Genomic DNA, 25369 nt, shown 5'->3' with positions numbered 1-25369 from the left:
TAAAGAACAAATAATCCAATCAAGAAATGGGCAGAAGACATGAACAGACATTTTTCCAAAGAAGACATCCAAATGGCCAACAGACACATGAAAAAGTGTTCAACATCGCTTGGCATCAGGAAATGCAAATCAAAACCTCAATGAGATACCACCTCCCACCATTCAGAATGGCTAAAATTAAAAAGTCAGGAAACGACAGATGTTGGCAGAGATGTGGAGAAAGGGGAACCCTCCTACACTGTTGGTGGGAATGCAAGCTGGTGCAACCACTCTGGAAAACAGTATGGAGGTTCCTCAAAAAGTTGAAAATAGAGCTACCATACAATCCAGCAATTGCACTACTGGGTATTTACCGCAAAGATACAAATGTAGGGATCCGAAGGGGTATTTGCACCCCGATGTTTATAGCAGCAATGTCTACAATAGCCAAACTATGGAAAGAGCCAAGATGTCCATCAACAGATAAATGGATAAAGAAAAGTGGTATATATACACAATGGAATATTATGCAGCCATCAAAAGGAATGAGATCTTGCCATTTGCAAAGACGTGGTTGGAACTGGAGGGTGTTATGCTGAGTGAAATAAGTCAATCAGAGAAAGACATGTATCATATGATCTCACTGATATGAGGAATTCTTAATCTCAGGAAACAAACTGAGGGTTGCCAGAGTGGTTGGGGGTGGGAGGGATGGGGTGGCTGGGTGATGGACATTGGGGAGGGTATATGCTATGGTGAGCGCTGTGATTTGTGCAAGACTGTTGAATCACAGATCTGTACCTCTGAAACAAATAATGCAATATATGTTAAGAAAAAAAAAGAAGAAGAAGATAGCAAGAGGGGAAGAATGAAAGGGAGTAAATCGGAGGGGGAGACGAACCATGAGAGGTGATGGACTCTGAAAAACAAACTGAGGATTCTAGAGGGGAGGGGGGTGGGGGGATGGGTTAGCCTGGTGATAGGTATTAAAGAGGGCACGTTTTGCGTGGAGGACTGGGTGTTATGCACAAACTACGAATCATGGAACACTAAATCAAAAACTAATGATGTAATGTATGGTGATTAACATAACAATAAAAAATTTAAAGAAATAAAAAAATAAATAAATTTGCTTTTTAAAGCTTAACTACTAATCCTTTTTTATAGAAAGAGCATTAAATTATATTGAGGTCCTCAGATTAACTCATTAAATAATAACCTACAAAATTTCCAAAGAAAAGTACAAAAATAACATTTTGAGAACTCTACATGCATACCTCATTTTATTTTGCTTCACTTTATGGCACTTTATAAGCATTGTGTTTTTTACAAATTGAAGTTTTGGGGCAGCCCCACATCAAGTAGATCTATTAGCACCATTTTCCAACAGTGTCTTCTCATTTCGTGTCTGTATGTCACATTTTGGTAATTCTCCCAGTATTTCAAACTTTTTTATTATTTGTTATGGTGATCTGTGATCAGTGACTTTGATGCTACTATTGTTTTGGGTGCTATGAACTGCACACACATAATTTGGCAAACAATTGATAAATGCTATGTGTATTTCGACTGCACCACCCACTGGCCATTCCCCTATCTCTCTCTTTTTCCTCAGGCCTTCCTCTTTCCTGAGACACACAGTTGAAATTAGACCAATTAAAAACCCTATAATGACCTCTAAATGTTCAAGTGAATAGAAGAGTTTCACATCTTTTACTTTAAATCAAAAGCTAGAAATGATTAAGCTTATGAGAAAGGCATGTTTAAAGCCAAGATAGGCTAAAAGCTAGGCCTCTTGCATCAGTTATGCAAGTTGTGAAGAAGGAAAAGTTCTTGGATGAAATTAAAAGTGCCACTCCAGTGAACACACAATAAACAAGAAAATGAAACAACTTTATTGCTGATATGGAGAAAGTTTGAGTGGTCTGGATAGATCAGACCAGCCACAACCATACATCATAATAATCCAGATCAAGGCCCTAATTCTCTTCAATTATAGGAAAGCTGAGAGACATGAGGAAGCTGCAGAAGAGTTAAGCTAGTAGAGGTTGGTTTGTGAAGTTTAAGGAAGGAAGTCATATCCATAACATGAGTGCAAGGTGAGGCAGCAAGTGCCATTGTAGAAACTGCAGCAAGTTATCCAGAAGATCTATCTAAGATAATTAATGAAGGTGGCTACACTAAATTACAGATTTCAATGTAGATGAAACAACCTTATATTGGAAGAAGATGCCATCTAAGACTCTCATAGCTCAGAAGTCAATTCCTGGCTTCAAAGCTTCAAAGGACAGGCTGACATTTTTATCAGGGGCTAATATAGCTGGGACTTTAAGGTGAAGCCAATGTTCATTTACTATTCTGAAAATCCCAGGACCCTTAAGAATTATATTAAATCTACTCTGCCTGTGCCCTATAGATGGAGCAATAATGCCTTAAAGACAGCACATTTGTTGACAACATGGTTTGCTAAATATTTTAAACCCATTGTTGAGAGCTATTGCTCAGGAAAAAAAAATTCTTTCAGAGGATTACTGCTCTCTAACAATGCACCTGGTCACCCAAGAGCTCTGATGGGGTACACAGTGGGATTAATGCTGTTTCTATGCCTACTAACACAACATTCATCATACAGTTTACAGATCGAGGGGTAATTTTGACTTTCAAGTCCAATTATTTAAGAAGTATATTTTATAAGGGTACATAGTGATACCTCTGATGGATCTATGTGAAATAAACTGAAAATGTTTTGGAAAGGACTTACCATTGTAGATGCCATTAAGGACACTTTTGATTCATGGAAGAGGTCAAAATATCAACAGGAATAGGAGCTTGGAAGAAGTTGATTACAACCCTCATGGATGACTTTGAGGAGTTCAAGCCTTGAGTAAAGGAAGTAACTGCAGATATGGTAAAAATAAGAAAAGAGCTGGAAATTAGAATTTAAAAAAAAGAGCTGGAAATTAGAATTAGGCTCTACTGTTGTGTCTGGGCCAGTTTTTCCTTCAGTCCAGTTTTCTGCAGAGGCTCCCTTTGTTTGGTGTGGCAGTATTTTGTACCTGGCCAGGGTAGGGTGTGTTTTAATAAAGTGTGTGTTGGTGTGCTTATGAAATAAGACTTGCTGCTACCCCCATGGGAACTGAGGCCTGCGAACATGTTGTGGGGGTGGGCAGACATGGTGTTCACAGGGTTTGCACCAGTCTTCTGGGGGAGGGGAGCTGAGGCAGGCATGACTGGAAAGGGCAGATCTACCAAAGTGTGGGGCCATGGGGCTTTTTGTATCCAAGTTTGGTATTGAGTGTTGGTGCTGTACTGTTTCCTGCAGGTGGTTGTGTGTTTATGCTGTGGGTGGAGGAGGTAAATGGTGCCTGCCAGCTCCTTTTTTCTAGGGGGGTTGTGTCTCCCTGAGTTCTCTGACTCTCTGGGACACTCTGAGATGAGTAAATAACACTCCATTCTGAATGCCCCAGGCTTTTTTCAAACTGCTGTTTCTATGCTGTATCTCTGCAGGCTGTTTGTTATGTTGTCTCTGTAAGGGGAAAGACTCAGTTTCCTAAAGCCCTCCAGGCTCTCCCAGAACCAAGCCTGCTGATTTTTAAAATTCCAGGCTTTAAGTCCTGCTGGTTGTAAGAACTCAAGAAATTTGGTCTCTCTTGCTTTTAAACCAGATGTTATGGGTATCTGTCTTCCTTGTGCAGGCTCCACTATGTGATATACTGTTTCTTGCTCTTCTCTGTGCTTCCAGTCATGATCCTTTTTCTCCCAATCCATGTCCTCACCCTTTCTACCTTCTTGGATATTGTGTCTTCTCTACCTTTAGTTGTGGAATTTGTTCTGCCAGTCTTAGGGTCATTTTCTGGGTTGTTTATGCTGATGTCAGTGTTATCTAGTTGTATCTGTGGGATCAGGCAAGCTAAGCGTCCCACTCAGCCATCTTCAAAGAAAGTGATTTCTTGAAATGGAAACTACTCCTGGTGAATAGGCAGTGTAGATTGTTGAATGACAAAAAAATGATTTATAATATTATATGAACTTATATTAAAACACAGGCAGGGTTTGAGAGGATTGATTCCAATTTTGAAGGAAGATCTGTGGATAAAATGCTACCAAACAGAATCACAGGGTACAGAAAAACCGTTTGTGAGGGGAAGAGTCCATTGATGGAGCAAACTTTATTGTCACCACCCCAACCTTCAGCAACCAGCACCCTGATAAGTCAGCATCCACCAACATCAGGGTAAAATCTTCCCCCAGAAAATAGATAACTATTTGCTGAAAGCTCAGTGGATAGTATTTTTTAGGAATAAAGTATATCTTAATTAAGACATATACATTTTTTAAGACATAATGCCATTTCACACTTAATACATTACACTGTAGTGTAAACATAACTTTTTATGTACTGAGAAAACAAAAAATTCATTTGACTTTCTTTATTGTGATATTCACTTTACTGCAGTAGTCTGGAATGAAACCTGCAATACATTCAAGGTATGCCTGAATAAACATCCAGGTGAGTGCTTTTGATATCTTTATATGTGCTTTCTTGGGAATCTAGTGAGTTTTGGTCCTCTTATATTTTGACCTAGAAATGAAAAAGCCTAGGCTTTGCTGAGAAAAATAAATCCCTTATGGTGGCAAAAATTAATGAATTGACATCACCCAGTACATCCGTATTTGTACGCATGGTATTTCATGCCATAGTTTTCCAGTTAAGAGTTAAAACCACATTTCTCATTGCTTTTATCCTTATAAACTCCAGGAAAGTTTCCTCCTCTACATTGCTACTCTAACTTTTGTTTTATTATTCTTTCCCAAACTCATTCTTCCTTTGTTTACTTTCAGACCACCCATTTGACCTTCATACTTTGACTATTGCAGTAAAATTGCTTTATATTCTAACTTTTCATCACATTCTCTCTTCTTGTCTTGGCAAAAACTTGCTATTCCAAGGGATCATGTTCTTTCCTTTAGCCCTCTCCAATGTAAGTTACTTATTATCCTACTTTCCACATAACACAAGAGCAAATGGGTGCTGTCACTTTTCTTCCTTATATTTGTTACTACTGAGTTATTTTCTAGTAATTTTGGACAAAATACAAAGAAAAAATAAAACAAGAGCAAATGAAACAACCCTTTATAGTTTTTCTGTCTACTATAACTTTTTTTTTTTTTTTTTGCTACCTATCTACTTTCTGGCTTTTCCTCCTTTTAATGCACTTTTTTTCTTATTTTAAGGATTTTATTGCTACTTTTCATATTTTGGTCTTTTATTTCCCCTTGTAAATTGAAGTATAATTAACATAAAGTGTTATATTAGTTTCAGGTATACAATATAATGATTTGACAATTCTCTACATTACTCAGTACTTATCAAGATAAGTGTAAATTTAATCCCTTTTAACTATTTTACTCATCCCCACTCACCTCCCCCCTGGCAACCACCAGTTCCTTCTCTATTTAAGAGTCTGTTTTGTTCGTCTCTTCTTTTTTGTTCATTTGTTTTGTTACTTAAATCCCACATATGAGTGAAATCACATGGTATTTGTCTTTCTCTGACTAACTTGTGTCATTTAACATTATATCCTTCTAGGTTTATCCATGTAGGTGCAAATGTAAGATTTCATTCTATTTTTTTGAGATATATATAGATATATAGATATATCTATATATATTCACTTCGTCTTTATCCATTCACTTATTGATGGACACTTGAGTTGCTTCTATATTTTGGCTATTGTAAATAATGCTGCAATAAACATAGGGATATGTGTATCTTTTCAAATTAGTGTTTTCATTTCCTTTGGGTAAATACCCAGTAATGGAATTACTGGATCATATGGCAATTCTATTTTAAATTTTTTGAGGAACTTCCATAACTATTTTCCACACCAGCTGCACCAATTTGCATCCCACCAACAGTGCACAGGAGTCTTTTTTCTTCACATTCTTTCCAACACTTGTTATTTCTTGTGTTTTTTATTTCAGTCATTCTGACAGGTGAAAGATGATATCTCATTGTGGTTTTGATTTGCACTGATTAATATACATTGATTCTTTTGGCCCCTGGGTTAGGAATGTCCTCTCCAGGCCAATCCTTTCAGGACAATTTCTATCCCATTCCCCAATCTATAACCATTGAAGTCATCTATGTGAATGATCTTCACGAGCACTCCATTGTAATAACCTACACTCTAGCCTTCATTGCAATCTGGAATTTCTCCATCATTGATATTTTACACTTTCATTCTCACTATGGTTAACTTCTTATAGCTTATTTACTTTAGTTTTTAATTAAAAAATGTACCATTTAAGTGCTCCAAACCTTCTGTAAAACACAAAGCAGAGAAGTTAAACAAAGCTCCCAGACAACTACATTTTATCCTAAACTGTCAGTCTTATTCTGCCATTGCTCTCTCCTTATTAACCTAGATCCCAGAGTACATTATATACTCACTTTCTCCCCATTGATCTGATATCTTGAATTTTTATATATAGTATTTCCTGTAAAATCTAACTCTGGATAAATCTTTCTCCTTTCCACTCCAAACCCTAGGCTACTAAGTGCTACTTGGAAAAACAAACAGACAAACACATGGTTGTGGAGACTGAAGATTCTAAATTTAGAGATCTCCTTTGGATCTCATCAAGCTCTTTCTTGGATTTCTAAATTTCAACTCAAATGAATCTCTTCTGTTCATTACTTATCTCATTCATTGCAGTAGGTATTATCTGTCTCACTAAGAAAATTAAAACCATTGAGCAAAAAAAATTTTTTTTCAATTAACTACCCTGGTACCTACAAATAGGGCCAGCTTAACTATGAGGCACAATGTCCAGAATGCACAGGATTCTTAGAAGTCTTAAAAATGTTTTTTTCTTTAAAATTTTTTGTTATGTTAATAACCATGCATTACCTCATTAGTTTTTGAAGTAGTGTTCCATAATTCATTGTTTCTGCATAACACCCAGTGCTCCACGCAGAACGTGTCCTCTTTAATACCCATCACCAGGCTAACCCATTGCCCACGCCCCCCCTAGAACCATCCGTTTGTTTTTCAGAGTCAATCGTCTCTCATGGTTCATCTCCCGCTCTGGGTCCCCCCGTTCATTCTTCCCCTCCTGCTATCTTCCTTTTTATTTTTCTTAACATATATTATATTATTTGTTTCAGAGGTACAGATCTGTGATTCAACAGTCTTGCACAAGTCATAGTGTTCACCATAGCACATACCCTCCCCAATGTCTATCACCCACCCACCCCATTCTCCAACCCCACCCCCACTCCAGCAACCCTCAGTTTGTTTCCTGAGATTCCTCATATCAGTGAGGTCATATGATACATGTATTTCTCTGAGTGACTTATTTCACTCAGCATAACACCCTCCAGTTCCATCCACGTCGTTGCAGATGTCAAGATCTCATTCCTTTTGATGGCTGCATAATATTCCATTGTGTATATATACCACTTCTTCTTTATCCATTCATCTGTCAATGGACATCTTGACTCTTTCCATAGTTTGGCTATTGTGGACATTGCTGCTATAAACATTGGGGTGCATGTAGCCCTTCAGATCCCTACATTTGTATCTTTGTGGTAAATACCCAGTAGTGCAATTGCTGGATCATATGGTAGCTCTATTTTCAACTGTTTGAGGAACCTCCATACTGTTCTCCAGAGTGGCTGCACCAGCTTGCATTCCCACCAACAGTGTAGGAGGATTCCCCTTTCTCCGCATCCCCACCAATATCTGTCGTTTCCTGACTTGTTAATTTTAGTCATTCTGACTGGTGATAGGTGTTATCTCATTGAGGTTTTGGTTTGGATTTCCCTGATGAAGAGTGATGTTGAGCACATTTTCATGTGTCTGTTGGCTATTTGGATGTCTTCTTTGGAAAAATATCTGTTCATGTGTTCTGCCCATTTCTTGATTGGATTATTTATTCTTTGGGTGTTGGGTTTGTTAAGTGCTTTATAGATTTTGGATACTAGCCCTTCATCTGATATATCATTTGCAAATATCTTCTCCCATTCTGTCGGTTGTCTTTTAGTTTTGTTGACTGTTTCTTTTGCTGTGCAAAAGCTTTTTATCTTGATGAAGTCCCAATAGTTCATTTTTGCCCTTGTTTCCCTGCCTTTGGCGATGTTTCTAGGAAGAAGTTGCTGCGGCTGAGGTCGAAGAGGTTGCTGCCTGTGTTCTCTTTTAGGATGTGGATGGACTCCTGTCTCCCATTGAGGTCTTTGAACCATTTTGAGTCTATTTCTATGTGTGCTGCAAGGAAATGGTCCAGTGTCGTTCTTCTGCATGTGGCTGTCCAGTTTTCCCAACACCATTTGTTGAAGAGACTGTCTTTTTTTCCATTGGACATTCTTTCTTGCTTTGTCAAAGATTAGTTGACCATAGAGTTGAGAGTCCATTTCTGCGCTCTCTATTCTGTTCCATTGATCTATGTGTCTGTTTCTGTGCCAGTACCATACTGTCTTGTTGATGACAGCTTTGTAATAGAGCTGGAAGTCCAGAATTGTGATACCGCCAGCTCTGCTTTTCTTTTTCAACATTCCTCTGGCTATTCGGGGTCTTTTCTGGTTCCATACAAATTTTAGGATTTTTTCTTCCATTTCTTTGAAAAAAGTTGATGGTATTTTGATGGGGATGTGTAGATTGCTCTAGGTAGCATTGCCATCGTCACAATATTTGTTCTTCCAATCCATGAGCATGAAAAGGCTTTCCATTTCTTTGTGTCTTCCTTAACTTCTTTCGTGAGTATTTTATAGTTTTCTGAGTACAGATCCTTTGCCTCTTTGGTTAGATTTATTCCTAGGTATCTTATGGTTTTATGTGCACTGAAAAAAGGATCAACTCCTTAATTTCTCCTTCTTCTGTCTTGTTGGTGTATAGGAATGCCACTGATTTCTGTGCATCGATTTTATATCCTGCCAATTTACTGAATTCCTGTATGCGATCTAGCGGTTTTGAGGTGGAGTCTTTTGGGTTTTCCACATAAAGTATCATATCATCTGCAAAGAGTGAGAGTTTAATTTCTTCTTTGGTGATTTGGATGCCTTTTATTTCTTTTTGTTGTCTGATTGTTGTGGCTATGACTTCTAATACCATTTTGAATAGCAGTGGTGATACTGGACATCCCTGTCGCGTTTCTGACCTTAGGGGGTAAGCTCTCAGTTTTTCCCTATTGAGAATGATATTCGCTGTAGGTTTTTCATAGATGGCTTTTATGATATTGAGGTATGTACTCTCTATCCCTATACTCTGAGGAGTTTTGATGAAGAAAGGATGCTGTACTTTGTCAAATGCTTTTTCTGCATCTATTGAGAGGATCATATGATTCTGTCTTTCTTTTGTTAATGTATTGTAACACATTGATTGATTTGTGGATGTTGAAACAACCTTGAAGCCCAGGGATAAATCCCACTTGGTCATGGTGAATAATCCTTTTAATGTACTGTTGGATCCTATTGGCTAGTATTTTGGTGGGAATTTTTGCATCCATGTTCATCAGGGAGATTGGTCTGTAATTTTCCTTTTTGATGGAGTCTTTGTCTGGTTTGGGGATCAAGGTAATGGTGGCCTCATAAAACGAGTTTGGAAGATTTCCTTCTATTTCTATTTTTTGGAACAATTTCAGAAGAATAGGTATTAATTCTTCTTGAAATGTGTGGTAGAATTCCCCTGGGAAGTCATCTGGCCCTGGGCTTTTGTTTGTTGGAAAATTTTTAATGACTGCTTCAATTTCCTTAGTGCTTATAGGTCTGTTCAGGTTTCCTATTTCTTCCTAGTTCAGTTTTGGTAGTTGATACATCTCTAGGAATGCATCCATTTCCTCCAGGTTATCTAATTTGCTGGCATAGAGTTGTTCATAATATGTTCTTATAATTGTTTGTATTTCTTTGGTGTTGGTTGTGATCTCTCCTCTTTCATTCATGATTTTGTTGATTTGGGTCATTTCTCTTTATTTTTGATAAGTCTGGCCAGGGGTTTATCAATCTTGTTAATTCTTTCAAAGAACCAGCTCCTAGTTTCATTGATCTGTTCTACTGTTCTTTTGATTTCTATTTCATTGATTTCTGCTCTGATCTTTATTATTTCTCTTCTCCTGCTGGGTTTAGGCTTTATTTGCTGTTTTTTCTCTAGCTCCTTTAGGTGTAGGGTTAGGTTGTGTATTTGAGACCTTTCTAGGTTCTTGTATTGCTATATACTTTCTTCTCAGGATTGCCTTTGCTGCATCCCAAAGATTTTGAACAATTATGTTTTCATTTTCATTGGTTTCCATGAATTTTTTTAATTCTTCTTTAATTCCCTGGTTTACCCATTCCTTCTTTAGTAGGATGCTCTTTAGCTTCCATGTATTTGAGTTCTTTCCGACTTTCCTCTTGTGATTGAGTTCTAGCTTCAAAGCATTGTGGTCTGAAAATATGCAGGGAATGATCCCAATCTTTTGGTACCGGTGGAGACCTGATTTGTGACCTAGGATGTGATCTATTCTGGAGAATGTTCCATGGGCACTAGAGAAGAATGTGTATTCTGTTGCTTTGGGATGGAATGTTGTGAATATGTCTGTGAAGTCCATTTGGTCCAGTGTGTCATTTAAAGTCTTTATTTCCTTGTTGATCTTTTGCTTAGATGATCTGTCCATTTCAGTCAGGGGGTGTTAAAGTCCCCCACTATTATTGTATTGTTGTCAATGTGTTTCTTTGCTTTTGTTATTAATTGGCTTATATAATTGGCTGCTCCCACGTTAGGGACATAGATATTTACAATTGTTAGATCTTCTTGTTTGATAGACCCTTTAAGTAGGATATAGTGTCCTTCCTCATCTATTATAGTCTTTGGTTGAAAATCTAATTTGTCAGGCGCCTGGGTGGCTCAGTCGGTTAAATGACTGTCTTCGGCTCAGGTCATGATCCTGGAGTCCTGGGATCGAGTCCCGCATGGGGGGTCCCTGCTCAGCGGGGAGTCTGCTTCTCCCTCTGACCCTTCCCCCTCTCATGTGCTCTCTCTCTCTCTCTCATTCTCGCTCTCTCAAATAAATAAATAAATAAAATCTTTAAAAAAAAAAGAAAATCTAATTTGTCTGATATAAGCATTGCCACCCCAGCTTTCTTTTGTTGTGCATTAGCATGGTAAATGGTTTTCCACCCCCTCACTTTCAATCTGGGGGTGTCTTTGGGTCTAAAATGAGTCTCTTGCAGACAGCATATCAATGTCTTATTTTTTATCCAATCTGATAGCCTTTGTCTTTTGATTGGGGCCTTTAGCTTATTTACACTCAAGGTAACTATTGAAAGATAGGAATTTAGTGTAATTGTATTGCCTGTGAGGCGACTGTTACTGTATATTGTCTGTGTTCCTTTCTGGTCTATGTTACTTTTAGGCTCTCTCTTTGCTTAGAAGACCCCTTTCAATATATCTTGTAGGCTGGTTTCATGTTTGCTAATTCTCTCTTCTGCCTCATTTATCCTAGCAGTTAGAGCCCCCATTTTTGATTGCACCTCATTAATAACCTTTTTGATTTCGACTTGGTTAGATTTTAGTTCTTTTATTTCTCCAGAAAGGCTTTCTCTAATAACTTCCATGGATTTTTCAAGCCCAGCTAGTATCTTTAAAATCATCATTCTGAACTCTAGTTCTGACATCTTAGTAATGTCCATATTGATTAGGTCCCTGGCAGTTGGTACTTCCTCTTGTTCTTTTTGTTGAGGTGATTTTTTTCCATCTTGTCATTTTGTCTGGAGGAGAATAGATGAATGAGAGAATAAAATGCCAACAGGGTAACAACGGAACCCAGAAAAATATACACTAAACAAATCCGAAGAGACCTGAAACTGGGGGAAAAGAATGGGAAAGAAAGAAAAAAAGAAAAAAGAAAAAGATAAAAACAAACAAACAAACAGAAAACAGAATGTGATCAAATATGATCAGGATGGTGCATAGATCAGTGCCACACAACAGATTTTGGGTGTATTTTGGTCTGTTAGAACAAAGTGCCTCCCAAAAGTTTAAAGAAAGAAAAACTTATATATGTACAAAAATAAGGGTTAGTATGATGAAAGGATGGAATATGACTGTAAAGATGAAAATTATAAAATATTTTTAAAAGGTATTGATAGATAAGAAGTTGGTTGAGAAAAGAAAAGAGGATTTAAAAAGTAAAAAAAGAGGGAGAGAATGTGATCAGACAGGAGAGTATAACAAAGCTGTACACTAGAGATTTAGGGTATATTTTGGTCTGTTAGAAGAAACTGTATCCCAAAATTTTAAAGAGAGAACAACTTATATATATGTACCAAAAATAAGGTTAACTACTATGAAAGGATAGGATATGACTCTAAAAATGAAAAATAACAAAGTTTTTTTAAAAAAGGGATTGATAAGATGTTGGTTGAAAAATGGAAAAAGAAAAATAAAAAAAATAAAAAGAAAGTTAAAAAAGTAAAAATTAACATCGAAAGACTAAAGAATCATGGGGAAAAAAGCCATGAATTCTATGTGCAGTATTCTCCTAGTGCTGGCATGCTGCCATTCTCATTGATCAGTAAACTTTGTCTTGGCTGGCTGTTCTTGCTGACATTTGGTGGAGGGGTCTATTGCTGTGGTTCTCAAATGTCTTTGCCAGAGGCGGAATTGCCCCACCCTTGCCAGATCCAGCTTAAATAATCTGCCCGGGTTTGCTCTCGGGAGGTTCTGTTCCCTGCAAGCTTTCCGTACAGCTTTGGAGGATGAGAGTGAAAATGGCAACCTCCCAATCTCCGCCCCAGAGGAGTCAAGAACTCGCGGTCCCACTCCTCAGTACACCCCCAGAGAAAAGCAGTCAATCATTCCTGTCTCCCTGGTCTCCGGCCACACTCCATGCTCACCCAGCCTGTGACCATGCATTTCTATCTCTGGCACATGACCCTGTTTGGAGTCTCCAAACCCAGCAGGTCCCTGCAGTGCACTCCCGAGCCACTCCTCCCAGGGAAGAAATGATCTGCCACTTGTTGGGTCCTTGCTGGAAGAGCACTGGCCTGACTGTGCTGTGCATCATGGTTTATGGCAACCCCAAGCTGAGAGCCAACTCCCCAGCTCCATCTTTGCAGCTGGCTTCCCCACTCCAATACCTGGGAACTCTGCTGCACTCAGGCACCCCTGGACTTTCTGTGACCCCGCGGGTCCTGAGACCACAATGTCCCAGCGAGGGTTCCACCTCCTGCTTAGCCACTCAGCGGAGCAGACTTCTAAGAGATCTGACTTTGTGCTCTGCGGCTCTAGCACTTGCCAGTAGCGGCTGACGGAGGCCCCCTCCCCCGCCATCTATCTTCCTGAATAGCGCCTCGGATTTTCTTTGCACGTCCTACCTTCCAGAAAGTGGTTGCTTTTCTGTTCAGAGAGTTGCTGCTATACTTTTCTTCAATCTCCTGTTGATTTTGTAGGTGTTCAGAATGGTTTGATACCTATCTAGCTGAATTCCTGGGACCAGACGAAATCCAGGTCTCCTACTACTCCGCCATCTTGCTCCTCCCCCCATAGTTACATTTAAAAACAACAATTTGTCAAGGTTTCTGACTTCTATCATCTTTATCTCTTCATCTTAAAATTTTGCATATCTGCGAAGCAGTTCTTTCCCTTTTATACAGAATACTTAGACTGATGTCATGGTATTTGCAATTGAATACACATCTCTGAAAACCTTGGAACATATTTGAAGTGCTGATGTTGTTTCATCACTAAGATTATATTTAAAAATTCATTCCTGGGGGGGAATAGATGGTGGAGGAGTAGGGGACCCTATTCCAACTGGTCCCTGGAATTGAGCTGGATATCTACCAGATCACTCTGAGCACCCATGAAATCAGCCTCAGATGTAAGAAGATCTGGATCTCTACAAAGAGAATATTCCAGGTAGTTGGTTTCGAGGTACAAAGCAGGGAGCCATGATTCTGGGGCAGATATCAGAGGATAAAAGGCAGCAAGAAGGAGCCTGGCTGTGGGGATATTGCACCGCTGGTGAGCAATAGTCTCCCGCAATGGGGACGGGGCACAGACTCGCAGACCAGTAGTAGCAGGGAAAGGACTTTAGGGAAGCCCCCCCACAGAAACCAGAGCAGCAAGGTCAGGCGTGCAAACTGGGAGCGGCTGGTGGTTCTAGAAGCACAAAGGGCAGAGACAAGCCCCGACCTGGAGGCAGGACTGGGAGTGCTTGGGAGGGGCACACAACCCAGGATGTGCAGTTTATAGCAGCACAGACAGAAACGGAGATAGTGTGGCCTGGAGAGCTCACTGAAGAACAGACTGCGATCTCTCTGCTCTGAGGCAGAGGGTTGGAAATGGTCTCTTCTGCTCTGACTCTCAGAAGAGATGCAGAAAGCCACCAGAGAACAATAGCCCCAAAAAACTGGTTCCCACTGAGCCCATCCCCTGCCACAGGGGGGCAGGGCAACTCTGCCCAAACAGGGTTGCCTAAGAGTGCAGCAGGCCCCTCCCCCAGAAGACGGGCTGGGAGAAAAAGAGGCCAACAACCCTAAGTTCCCTAGAAAACAGGTACACCTTGTTTGGGTTCTACTCAATAATTTGGACTCTATACATTCCCTCAACCACCCATTAACAGAATGACTAGGAGGAGGAACCCCCAAAATAGGAAAGACTCAGAGATTATGACTTATGCTACAGATTTACAAATGGGTGCAGATATAACCAAGATGTCAGAGATGGAATTCAGGGTAGCAACTGTGAAGACAATAGCTAGAATGGAGAAATCAATTAATGGCAACATAAATTCTCTAAGGGCAGAAATGAAGGCAGAATTGGCAGAACCTAAGAATGCTATCAATGAGATCCGACCTAATCTAGATAATCTAACAGCTAGGATAAGTGAGGCAGAAGAACGAATTAGTGACCTGGAAGACAAAATACAACATCCTTTCCTGATTAAAACTCTTCAGAGTATAGGGATAGAGGGAACATTCCTCGAGTTCATAAAATTCCATCTATGAAAAACCCACAGAAAATATCATCTTCAATTGGGAAAAGCTGAGAGCCTTTCCCTTAAGATCAGGAGCACGTCAAGATTGCTCACTCTCACCACTATTGTTCAACATAGTACTAAAAGTCTTAGCTACAGCAATCAAGGTATTCAAATTGGCAAAGAAGAAGTCAAACTCTCTCTTTTGGCAGATGACATGATACTTTATGTGGAAAACCCAAAAGACTCCACCCCCAAATTACTAGAACTCATACAGCAATTCAGTAATGTGGCAGGATACAAAATCAATGCACAGAAATCAGTTGCTTTCTTATACACTAACAATGCAACTGTAGAAAGAGAAATTAGAGAAATCATTCCATTTACAATAACACCAAAAACCATAATATACCTCAGAATAAACCTAACCAAAGGGGTAAAGGATCTATACTCTAGGAACTACAGAACACTCATGAAAGAAGTTGAAGAAGACACAAAAAGATGGAAAAACATTCCATGCTCATGGATCAGAAGAATAAACATTGTTTAAATGTCTATGCTACCCAGAGCAATCTATACCTTCAATGCCATCCCGATCAAAATTCCAATGACATTTTTCAAAGTGCTGGAACAAACAAAATCCTTAAAACTTGAGTGGAGTCAAAAAAGATCCTGAATCACCAAGGGAATGTTGAAAAAGAAAAACAAAGCTGGGGGCATCACGTTGCCCGATTTCAAGCTCTATTACAAAGCTGTGATCATCAAGACAGCATGGTACTGGCACAAAAACAGACATGTAGACCAATGGAACAGAATAGAGAACCCAGATATGGACCCTCAACTCTATGGTCAAATAATCTTTGACAAAGCAGGAAAAGCATGCAATGGAAAAAAGACAGTCCTTTCAATAAATGGTGCTGGGAAAATTGGACAGCCACATGCAGAAGAATGAAACTGGACAATTCTTTAACACCATACACAGAGATAAACTCAAAATGGATGAAAGACCTCAATGTGAGACAGGAATTCATCAAAATCCTAGAGGAGAACATAGGCAGTAACCTCTTTGACATCGGCCACAGCAACTTCTTTCAAGAAACATCTCCAAAAGCTAGTGAAACAAAAGCAAAAATGAACTTTTGGGACTTCATCAAGATAAAACCTTCTGCACAGCAAAGGAAACAGTCAACAAAACAAAGAGGCAACCCACAGAATGGGAGAAGATATTTGCAAATGACACTACAGATAAAGGGCTGGTATCCAAGCTCTATAAAGAACTTCTCAAACTCAGCACCCAAAAAACAAATAATCAAGTCAAAAAATGGGCAGAAGACATGAAAAGACACTTCTCTGAAGAAGACATACAAATGGCCAACAGACACATGAAAAAATGTTCATCATTAGCCATCAGGGAAATTCAAATCAAAACCACATTGAGATACCACCTTACACCAGTTAGAATGGCAAAAATGGACAGGGAAAGAAACAACAAATGTTGGAGAGATTGTGGAGAAAGGGGAGCCCTCTTACACTGTTGGTGGGAATGCAAGTTGGTACAGCCACTTTGGAAAACAGTGTGGAGGTTCCTCAAAAAATTAAAAATAGAGCTACCCTAGGGCCCAGCAATTGCACTCCTGGATATTTACCCCAAAGACACAGATGTAGTGAAAAGAAGGGCCATATCCACCCCAATGTTCATAGCAGCAATGTCTGCAATAGCCAAACTGTGGAAAGAGCCGAGATGCCCTTCAACAGATGAATGGATAAAGAAGATGTGGTCCATATATACAATGGAATAGTACTCAGCCATCAGAAAGGATGCATACACAACTTTTACATCAACGTGGATGGGACTGGAGGAGATTATGCTAAGTGAAATAAGTCAAGCAGAGAAAGTCAATTATCGTATGGTTTCACTTATTTGTGGAACATAAGGAATAGTATGGAGAACATTAGGAGAAGGAAGGGAAAAATGAAGGGGGCAAATCAGAGGGAGAGATGAACCATGAGAGACTATGGACTCTGAGAAACAAACAGGGTTTTGGGGGATGAGGGGGGAGGGGGTATGAGTTAGCCTGGTGATGGGTATTAAGGAGAGCACGTACTGCATGGAGCACTGGGTGTTATATGAACACAATGGATCGTGGATCACCACATCAAAAACTAATGATGTATTGTATGGTGACTAAAATAAGATAATAAAATTTTAAAAATTAAAAAAAATAAAAATGAAAATTGATTCCTAGTGAATAAATCTTTGCAAAAGATATTAATAAACAATGTGTGTAATTCCTTTTATGCCATTAGTTGTAAAATCTCCCCCAAATGTAATCAGGTATTAAATGCCTTAAAATGTTTTAAGATGCTCTAGGTTTAGGGGAGGGGGCTGGGGGGGTGGGTTAGCCTGGTGATGGGTATTAAAGAGGGCACGTTCTGCGTGGAGCACTGGGTGTTCTGCACAAACAATGAATCATGGAACACTACATCAAAAAGTAATGATGTAATGTATGGTGATTAACATAACAATAAAAAAATTAAAAAAATAAAATAAAATAAAATAAAGATGCTCCAGGTTTACTAATTGAAGCAAAAATACAGATATAATTTTGCTGTTTCTACACCTATGTAACCATTACTTTTTATATACACTTTACTGAATCTACGTTGAGTAATTTTAACTTATTGGAACAGAACCAATAGAAGCCACCCCCTTCCCTCTTTTGTGTTTAACTGTAGCTTTTTTCCATAGCATGTGTTATAGAGCAACTTGCAGGATGCTAAAATTTTCATGTTCATTTTTCAACTGCCAACGATTTGTGTAATGTTTCCTGAATGATTCCAACAGTGAAGCTCTTGCATATTAATCTAAAAAATGCCCAAAATATGGTTTCATTGCATTAAAATACAGAGTGCACACTGTGTTCTGCTGCAGAGCCATGTATCCTAATCTGTTAGTCTCCTTAAAAGTGTGCTATCTACCTCCCCATAGAGTTTATGCACATTTCCTTAATAAATACATTTTATCAGGCAACAAGTAGTCTCTTCAGGCAGATCATCATGTTTTCAAAACAGAGAATGAAAAGTTCAGGTCGGTGTAGAACTATTCACTCAGTGCAGATTAACAGCAGACACCTGCAAATATTTGCAGATATGAGCTCTGTTATAATTCTCCCTATGGAAGTTTGTAAACATAGGGTGGCCGAAATCATAAGAGTGTGTGAGTGACAAGGGCATTTCATTATTGTGAATAAGTATTAATTTTGGATACACGTAAGTTTGATGACTAGCCATCAACAAATGCCACATCATTGTAGTTCTCTTTTCATTCATTCTAGGCTTTGCTAAAGATTGTATTTGTTGGAGTAAAGGAAAGGGATGTACTGGAAAAAGACCCACATTTTCAAACTAAAAAAATCAATCAGTAGTATTTCCTGTCAATACACAAAGACCTTCAACTCAGAAAACTTATATATCTAACTTTTCAAGTTTAGGGGGAAATTAAAATGATACAGCTATTTTGCTAATTCCTTTCCCAGATATTGGATGTGTGTATGTGTATGTGTATATAACAGAGAGAGAGAAAGAGAGAGAGAGAGAATCTTTGGTGAGAATTCTGCTTTTTATAATTTTGTATGAATTTGCTCTTGCATTTCAATTTCTCTTTTAACTCTTAATTGTGACTCTGTTTGCCATTTACTTTAATCCATATTTAACCCATGAAAAAGTCCTAGAGAAAATCTCCCATAATACATGTCCTAGAACTTAACTAATTTAATAAGATATTTGTCTTAAGGACTGTTTTTCAAGGTTGAAGAAACAGTCTTTCTTTTGTTCGCTTACACAATTTGCAATGTTTTGGGTTTAATTAAGTGACACAACAAATTGACCAGGGTGATCAGAAGGGTTTTGATCCAAATTATTGGAATGGAAATTCTACTTTGTTCTCCCAGTAAGTTAGAAGCCAGAATCTTTCACCATTAGATCTGACAACAGGAATTTACTCTATATCCCCTGATGTAGCTTGTAAGGAGCAACAGGCCGGGTGTATGTGACCAGAGGTTATAACACTCTCATTCATTATGCTGTAGTCATGAATCTGCCTGTTAGAGACAAATCCATCCATCCATTTAACTGTCATTCCAACCATGAATGTAATGCTATTATAGTGAGGGCCAAGTCCACTGCTCATGCCAGATATTGTTAGGAATTCAATCCATCCTATGTATGAACATTGACTCCTTCAAACAACAAGATTTTGAGTGAATTACATATTGAGTGGTGAGTTTTCTTGGCATTTAATTATCCAGCTCAAAGAAACATGCTTCCCTAATTGTTCCTGAGGTTATTGCCTAGCACATAAATAAAAGGAATTTTGTGAAGAAATGGTATGATATTGGCAGCTGTAAAAAACATTTCAAGTTATTGTAATGTCTCTTTTAGTGTTGTTTTTTCTTATTCTTAATTCCTATATGTCAGTAAAAATTGACCATCTTTTAGATATGATATCGTTAGGTAAAATTATAGGGAAATAAATCATAACAAAAGATATATCTATTTTTACTTTTGTGTATTATATTATAATCCTTGTCCACGTATTTATATTAAAACATGACTACAAAGATAGTAGCAAACATTGCTTCTCCTTTTCTTTTCTTTAAGTAATCATAGCTAGAATTTGTACTCCTGGTCCATTGTATCACATATGTGGGATCAATTTTTCCCTTTCAAAAATTATGTGTTATAAGTGAGGAAAGGACTGTATGGTTATTCTCATTGCTTTTGTTCAGGTATTTCTCACACTTAAAAAGGAGCTGACTGGCTAGAAGAAAACCACCACCTTTTCTATCTGGCCTTTTGAAAAAGTCTAGCTCCCTTAGGTAAGAATGTGAGTTCCTTATGTCTTCAGCCCTATTGACAACTCTACAATCTACCCTCCCAATGTGACCTCTTCTCTCTCCCTGAACCCCACATGTCTTGGCTGGTACTGGCTTATCTACTCTGGATGCCTTCCTTCCATATCTCTTGCCACTGAACATTACCTCCCCATGACTTGTTTATTTTACAACTGGAAGTTTGTAACTTTTAATTCCCTTCACCCATTTCACTTACTTCCTACCCTCTTCCTCTGGCAACCACCAATTTGCACTCTGTACCTATGAATTAATTTTCCTAGGTTCTACATATAAGTTAGATCACACAGTATTTGTCTTTCTCTGCCTGACTTATTTCACATAGTATAATGCCCTCAAAGCACACCTGTGTTGTTGCAAATGGCAGGGTTTCCTTCATTTTTATGGCTGAATGATATTTCATTATATAAATTATATACATTATATATGTTACATATATAATATATAAATTGTATACATTATATATACAAATACTTGTATAAACATGTGTACATATATTATGTATTTATACATTATATACTATATTAACTATATATATTTATATACATTATATAAAATTATATCAATTGACATATTATCTATAATCTTTTATATATCACATTTTCTTTATCCATTCATCCACTGTTGGACACTCAAGTTGTTTCCATGTCTTGGCTATTGTAAATAATGCTGCAATAAACATGGGGGTGACAATATCTTTTCAAGATAGTGATTTTGTTTCCCTCATATAAATATTCAAAAATTAAATTGTTGAATCATATGGTAGTCTTATTTTAAAATTTTTGAGGAATCTCTGTAATATTTTCCATAATACCTGCACAAATTTACATTCCCATCAACAGTGCACAAGGATTCCCTTTTCTCAACAGTTTTGGCAATATTTATTATGGTCTTGTCTTTTTTATATTATAAGCCATTCTAACAGGCAGTAGGTTATATCTCATTGTGGTTTTGAATTGCACTTCCTTGATGATTAGCGATGTTGAGCACCTTTGCATGTACCTGTTGGTCATTTATATATCTTCTTGGAAAAATGTCTATTAAGGTTCTCTGCCCAATTTTTTTCTTTTTAAAATATGGAATGCTTCATGTATTTGCATGTCATCCTTGCACAAGGGCCATGCTAATCTTCTCTGTATCATTTCAACTTTAATATAGGTACTGCTGAAGTGAGCACACCTCCGCCTATTTTCTAATTAGGTCATTTTTGCTTTTTTTCTCTTGAGTTGTATGAGTTATTTACATATTTTGGTTGTTAACCACTTATTATATATATGGTTTGCCAATATTTTCTCCAATTATATGGTTGCCTTTTCATTTTGTTCATGGTTTTTAAACATTTCTTAAAAAGAAAACTTGTAATTCTTTATAACAAGGATACATAATCAAGTTATTATTAAGCTCATTAATTTTTAGTTTTCCAGAGTCACCCAAATAACAATTAACAAACACTTCAATTCACTTAAAATAGTACCATTTAATATAATATGGTTTTCTGTAATGTAGTTCAATTAGCAATAATTGAACCTCAGATAAACCTCATTGGCTATGATACTACCACTGTGCATAGCTGTAGTTCAAAATGGGTTGGCAAAAATGTCCTCTACCAATCTATAATTCAAAAAAATACATTTTTATTACTAAAAAAGTTGAATAATTTGACAATAGGATTTAAAAGTCTTGAAAATTAAGATTCATCTTACATTGTAATTTCATTCATTTCATTAACATTTCTATTTTTGGCCTTTCTAACCTCTGTGACCATCTTTGATAAACTTCCTACTCAACTTCATAGTGTTATGATACCAGGGTTACCAGGAAAAAATAGAAAAAAACACTCCTACAATTAATACAATCTGTGAGTGCATTTGTGCATTTTCTTAGATACCTTACCCTAATACTTAGAACTCTCATGATCCTTAGAGGTAAAGTATTAGATATTCTTGACTTAATGCAAACAACAGGAAAGAATGAGAGTGTGCTCCCAAATTCATAATATTCAGCAACACCGTGAATTCTAATTAGATAGTAAGGAAGATTTTACAGAACACATGATGGCTTCCCTATGAGTTTAGATGGCTTTATCATTTATGTGACAATAAAATATTTTATGATCCCCCAAAACAAATAATCCAGTTAAGAAATGGGCAGAAGACATGAATAGACATTTTTCCAAAGAAGACATACAGATGGTTAACAGACATATGAAAATGCTCAACATCACTCATCATCAGGGAAATACAAATGGAACTACAATGAAATATCACCTCATACCTGTCAGAATGGCTACAATTAATGACACAGAAAGAATAGAGTTGGCAAAGATGTGGAGAAAGGGAAACCCTCTTACACTGTTGCTGGGAATGCAAATTGGTGCAGCCTCTTTGGAAAAAAACATAGAGGTTCCTAAAAAAAGTTAAAAATAGAACTACCCTATGACCCAGCAATTGCACTACTAGGTATTTACCCAAAGGATTAAAAAAATGGTGATTTGAAGGGACACATGCACACTGATGTTTATAGCAGCATTATCAATAATAGCCTAACTATGGAAAGAACTGAAATGTCCACGAACTGATGAATGGATAAAGGAGATGTGGTATATATATACAATGGAATATTACTCAGCTATCAAAAAGAATGAAATCTTGCCATTTGCAATGAAATGGATGGACTAGAGTATACTATGCTAAATGAAATTGGTCAGTCAGAGAAAGACCAAAACCATATGATTTCACTCATATTTGGAATTTATGAACATAGGGGAAAGGGGGAGAGAGGGCGGCAAACCATAAGAGACTCTTAACCATTCAGAACAAACTGAGGGTTGATGAAAGGGAGGTCAGTGGGGGATGGACTAAAAGGATAATGTGTATTAAGGAGGACACTTGTTGTGATAAGTACTGGCTGTTGTATATAAGTGATGAATCACTAAATCCTACTCCTGAAACCAATATCACACTATCTGTTAACTAACTCAAATTTAAATAAAAATTTGAAACAACAAAATTTTCTGATCCAATCAGGTTTAAAGTGTTATTAATGGAACCCTTTATAAACTCAATCTGGGATGAACCACAATAATTTGTTAGAATCTAGGCTACTTCTGTTTTTAGCTTCCAAATGAAAAGATACTCAACAACATTTGTTATTAAGAAATTATAATTAAAATAACACTGATAAAACACTACATACATATTAAAATGGCAAAGAACCAAAACCAAAACCAAAAACCTGACAATGCCATTTCTGGAGAGGATGTGAAGCAATAGGAACTCTCATTCATTGCTGATGGGAATGCACAATGCTACAACTACTGTGGAAGGCAGTTTGACAGTTTCCTACAATGTTAAAAATAGTCTTACCACATATTTCAGCAATCACATTTCTAAGTAGTTACCAACTGGTTTGAAACCTTGTATCAACAGAATAGCAGACATACAAATGTTTATTGAAGTTTTGCTCATAATCAACCAAAACTAAAAGCAACCAAGATATCCTTCAATGAGTAAATGGGTAAATAAGTGATGGTGTATTCATACAATGGATGGAGTAAAGATATGAGAAAATAAATGTATTACAAATATCAGAAACAATCTCACATGAAGACAGTATGGAAATACTGTGCTAACATTAGAAATTTTGGAAATTAGTGCATTTTGTAAGTCTATGGGCACAAGGGATTGTTCATATAGTCTAGTTAATGAAGCTCATTTTCACAGGGTTATGAGTTAACAATTTTGAAACTATTATACACATATCTGGAATTTAACAAGTAAGTTAATGGATGGTTGGTGATAAGAATTGGATTTCTCACTCTTGTAGTTAGAAGGAACAAAAAGAGACTAAAATGATCTATGAGTAATGAATTAGAGTGCAGACATTAGTATGGACTCATATTTAGCTTAATGTAAATATAAATTAGTTACAAATAAATATATTTTAAAATATGTTTATATAGGCAGGTTGATACACACGTCTAAATCCTCGCTGTGTCAACTGAGAAGGCCTAGAATAATTGATACCCAATGGTGACAAGTACACTTAGCAACCAGACTTTGACTTCTAATGTCATTCTCTGAGAAAGGAACCAGGTCTCTGGAGAAATAACTTATTCTGGGACTAGACAGGTATGCAAAAGATAAGCCTGCATCATCTGGTAGGGTTAAAAAGGGAAAAGTGCTCAAAAGAACAGCAAAAATAAACACATACAATGATGAAGATATATCAGACAGATACAGGATCTAACTGAAAGATCTTTCAAATGCCAAAGCTGGAAAAATTTGAGGAAGGAAACAAGTAGTATTGATTATAACCCAAAATATAAATCTATAATCTCCCTGAGTCTTTACTGGCATAAATAATTGAATAAACTTAAAACTGCAAGAGAATAGACAAATGTCCAGTGGAAAAGATGTCTAAGTACTTTATGTAGATACTCTTCCCTGAAGGAGGTGGAGCATTACTTAAGTGCGGTTGTAAATACTGGCTCTCTTCCAAAGAGAACAGTATGGAAATGGAGAAAAAAAAGACTAACTTTACTGTGGAAAAATCTACAGATCTGTCAGGCCAGGTGATCAAAGTTAACTTTAAATTAAATTTAGAAATACCATTCTAATACAAGATGTTAATAATAGAGAAAACTTAGTGTGGGATAAAAGGGAACTATCTTTATTATCTTTGCAATAACTCTGTAAACTGTTCTAAAATAAAACTTCTCTAAAACTTGAAAACATACTAAAAATGGTCCCAGATACACCTATTTAATGTAACATTTATTAATGAATTTCTACTATGCAAAACAAATTTTTTAAAGATTTTATTTATTTGACAAAGGGAGAGCAGGAGAGCACAAGCTGGGGGAGCATCAGAGGGAGAGGGAGAAGCAGCTCCCAACTGAGCAGGGAACCCTATGTGGGGCTCGATCCCAGGATCCTGAGACCATGACCTGAGCTGGAGGCAGTCACTTAACCAACTGAGCCACCCAGGTGCCCCTACTACACAAAAATTTGATGAAAATCCCAAACTATATATTTTCTAAAACTATTGAACCATAATAAAACAGAAAAAGTAAATTTTATTCCAAATTTTTAAAACTGCCATATCATTTTGTTCAAGTTGTTGACAGATATTCCACACCTGAATATCTCTTTAAATATTTTGGGGATCTAAAACCAAAACATTTTCTAAATTTGTTAAAGACTATACTGATGATATTCCCATTTAATTCTCTTGACTATAAGTAGAATTAAAAGGCAATTGAAACAGACTGAATCTCTATAAGTGCCTTTCATTACATAAATAACAGGTGACAACTAGGTTTTATAGATTTGAACATAAACAAAAAATTCCCAACAAATGAAAGTCCAGGGACAAACAGCTTCACAGGTGAATTCTACAAAACATTTAAAGAGGAGTTAATACTTATTCTTCTCAAACTATTTAAAAAAATAGAAAACAAAGAAAAACTTCCAAATTCATTCTCTGAAGCCAGGTTTACCCTGATACCAAAACCAGATAAAGAC

General features: G+C 37.2%; 1 non-coding gene and 1 pseudogene across 1 annotated transcript; both read right to left on the bottom strand.

Moving 5' to 3' along the window:
• Positions 1-20914: 20914 nt before the first annotated feature.
• Positions 20915-21021, bottom strand: LOC112834343 (U6 spliceosomal RNA). Its single transcript, XR_003210863.1, has one exon. It is a non-coding gene; the product is annotated as a U6 spliceosomal RNA (small nuclear RNA).
• A 262-nt stretch (positions 21022-21283) lies between these two features.
• On the bottom strand, positions 21284-21416 carry LOC141371255 (U4 spliceosomal RNA; annotated as a pseudogene).
• Between the last annotated feature and the right edge of the window lie 3953 nt (positions 21417-25369).

This window comes from Callorhinus ursinus, unplaced genomic scaffold (assembly GCF_003265705.2).
Source record: "Callorhinus ursinus isolate GAN/ISIS: 27379988/994484 unplaced genomic scaffold, GSC_fseal_2.0 scaffold62, whole genome shotgun sequence".
In the NCBI taxonomy this organism is placed as follows: domain Eukaryota; kingdom Metazoa; phylum Chordata; class Mammalia; order Carnivora; family Otariidae; genus Callorhinus; species Callorhinus ursinus.
Note: the sequence above shows the minus strand (reverse complement) of the source record. Positions and strands in the feature narration are given on the sequence as shown.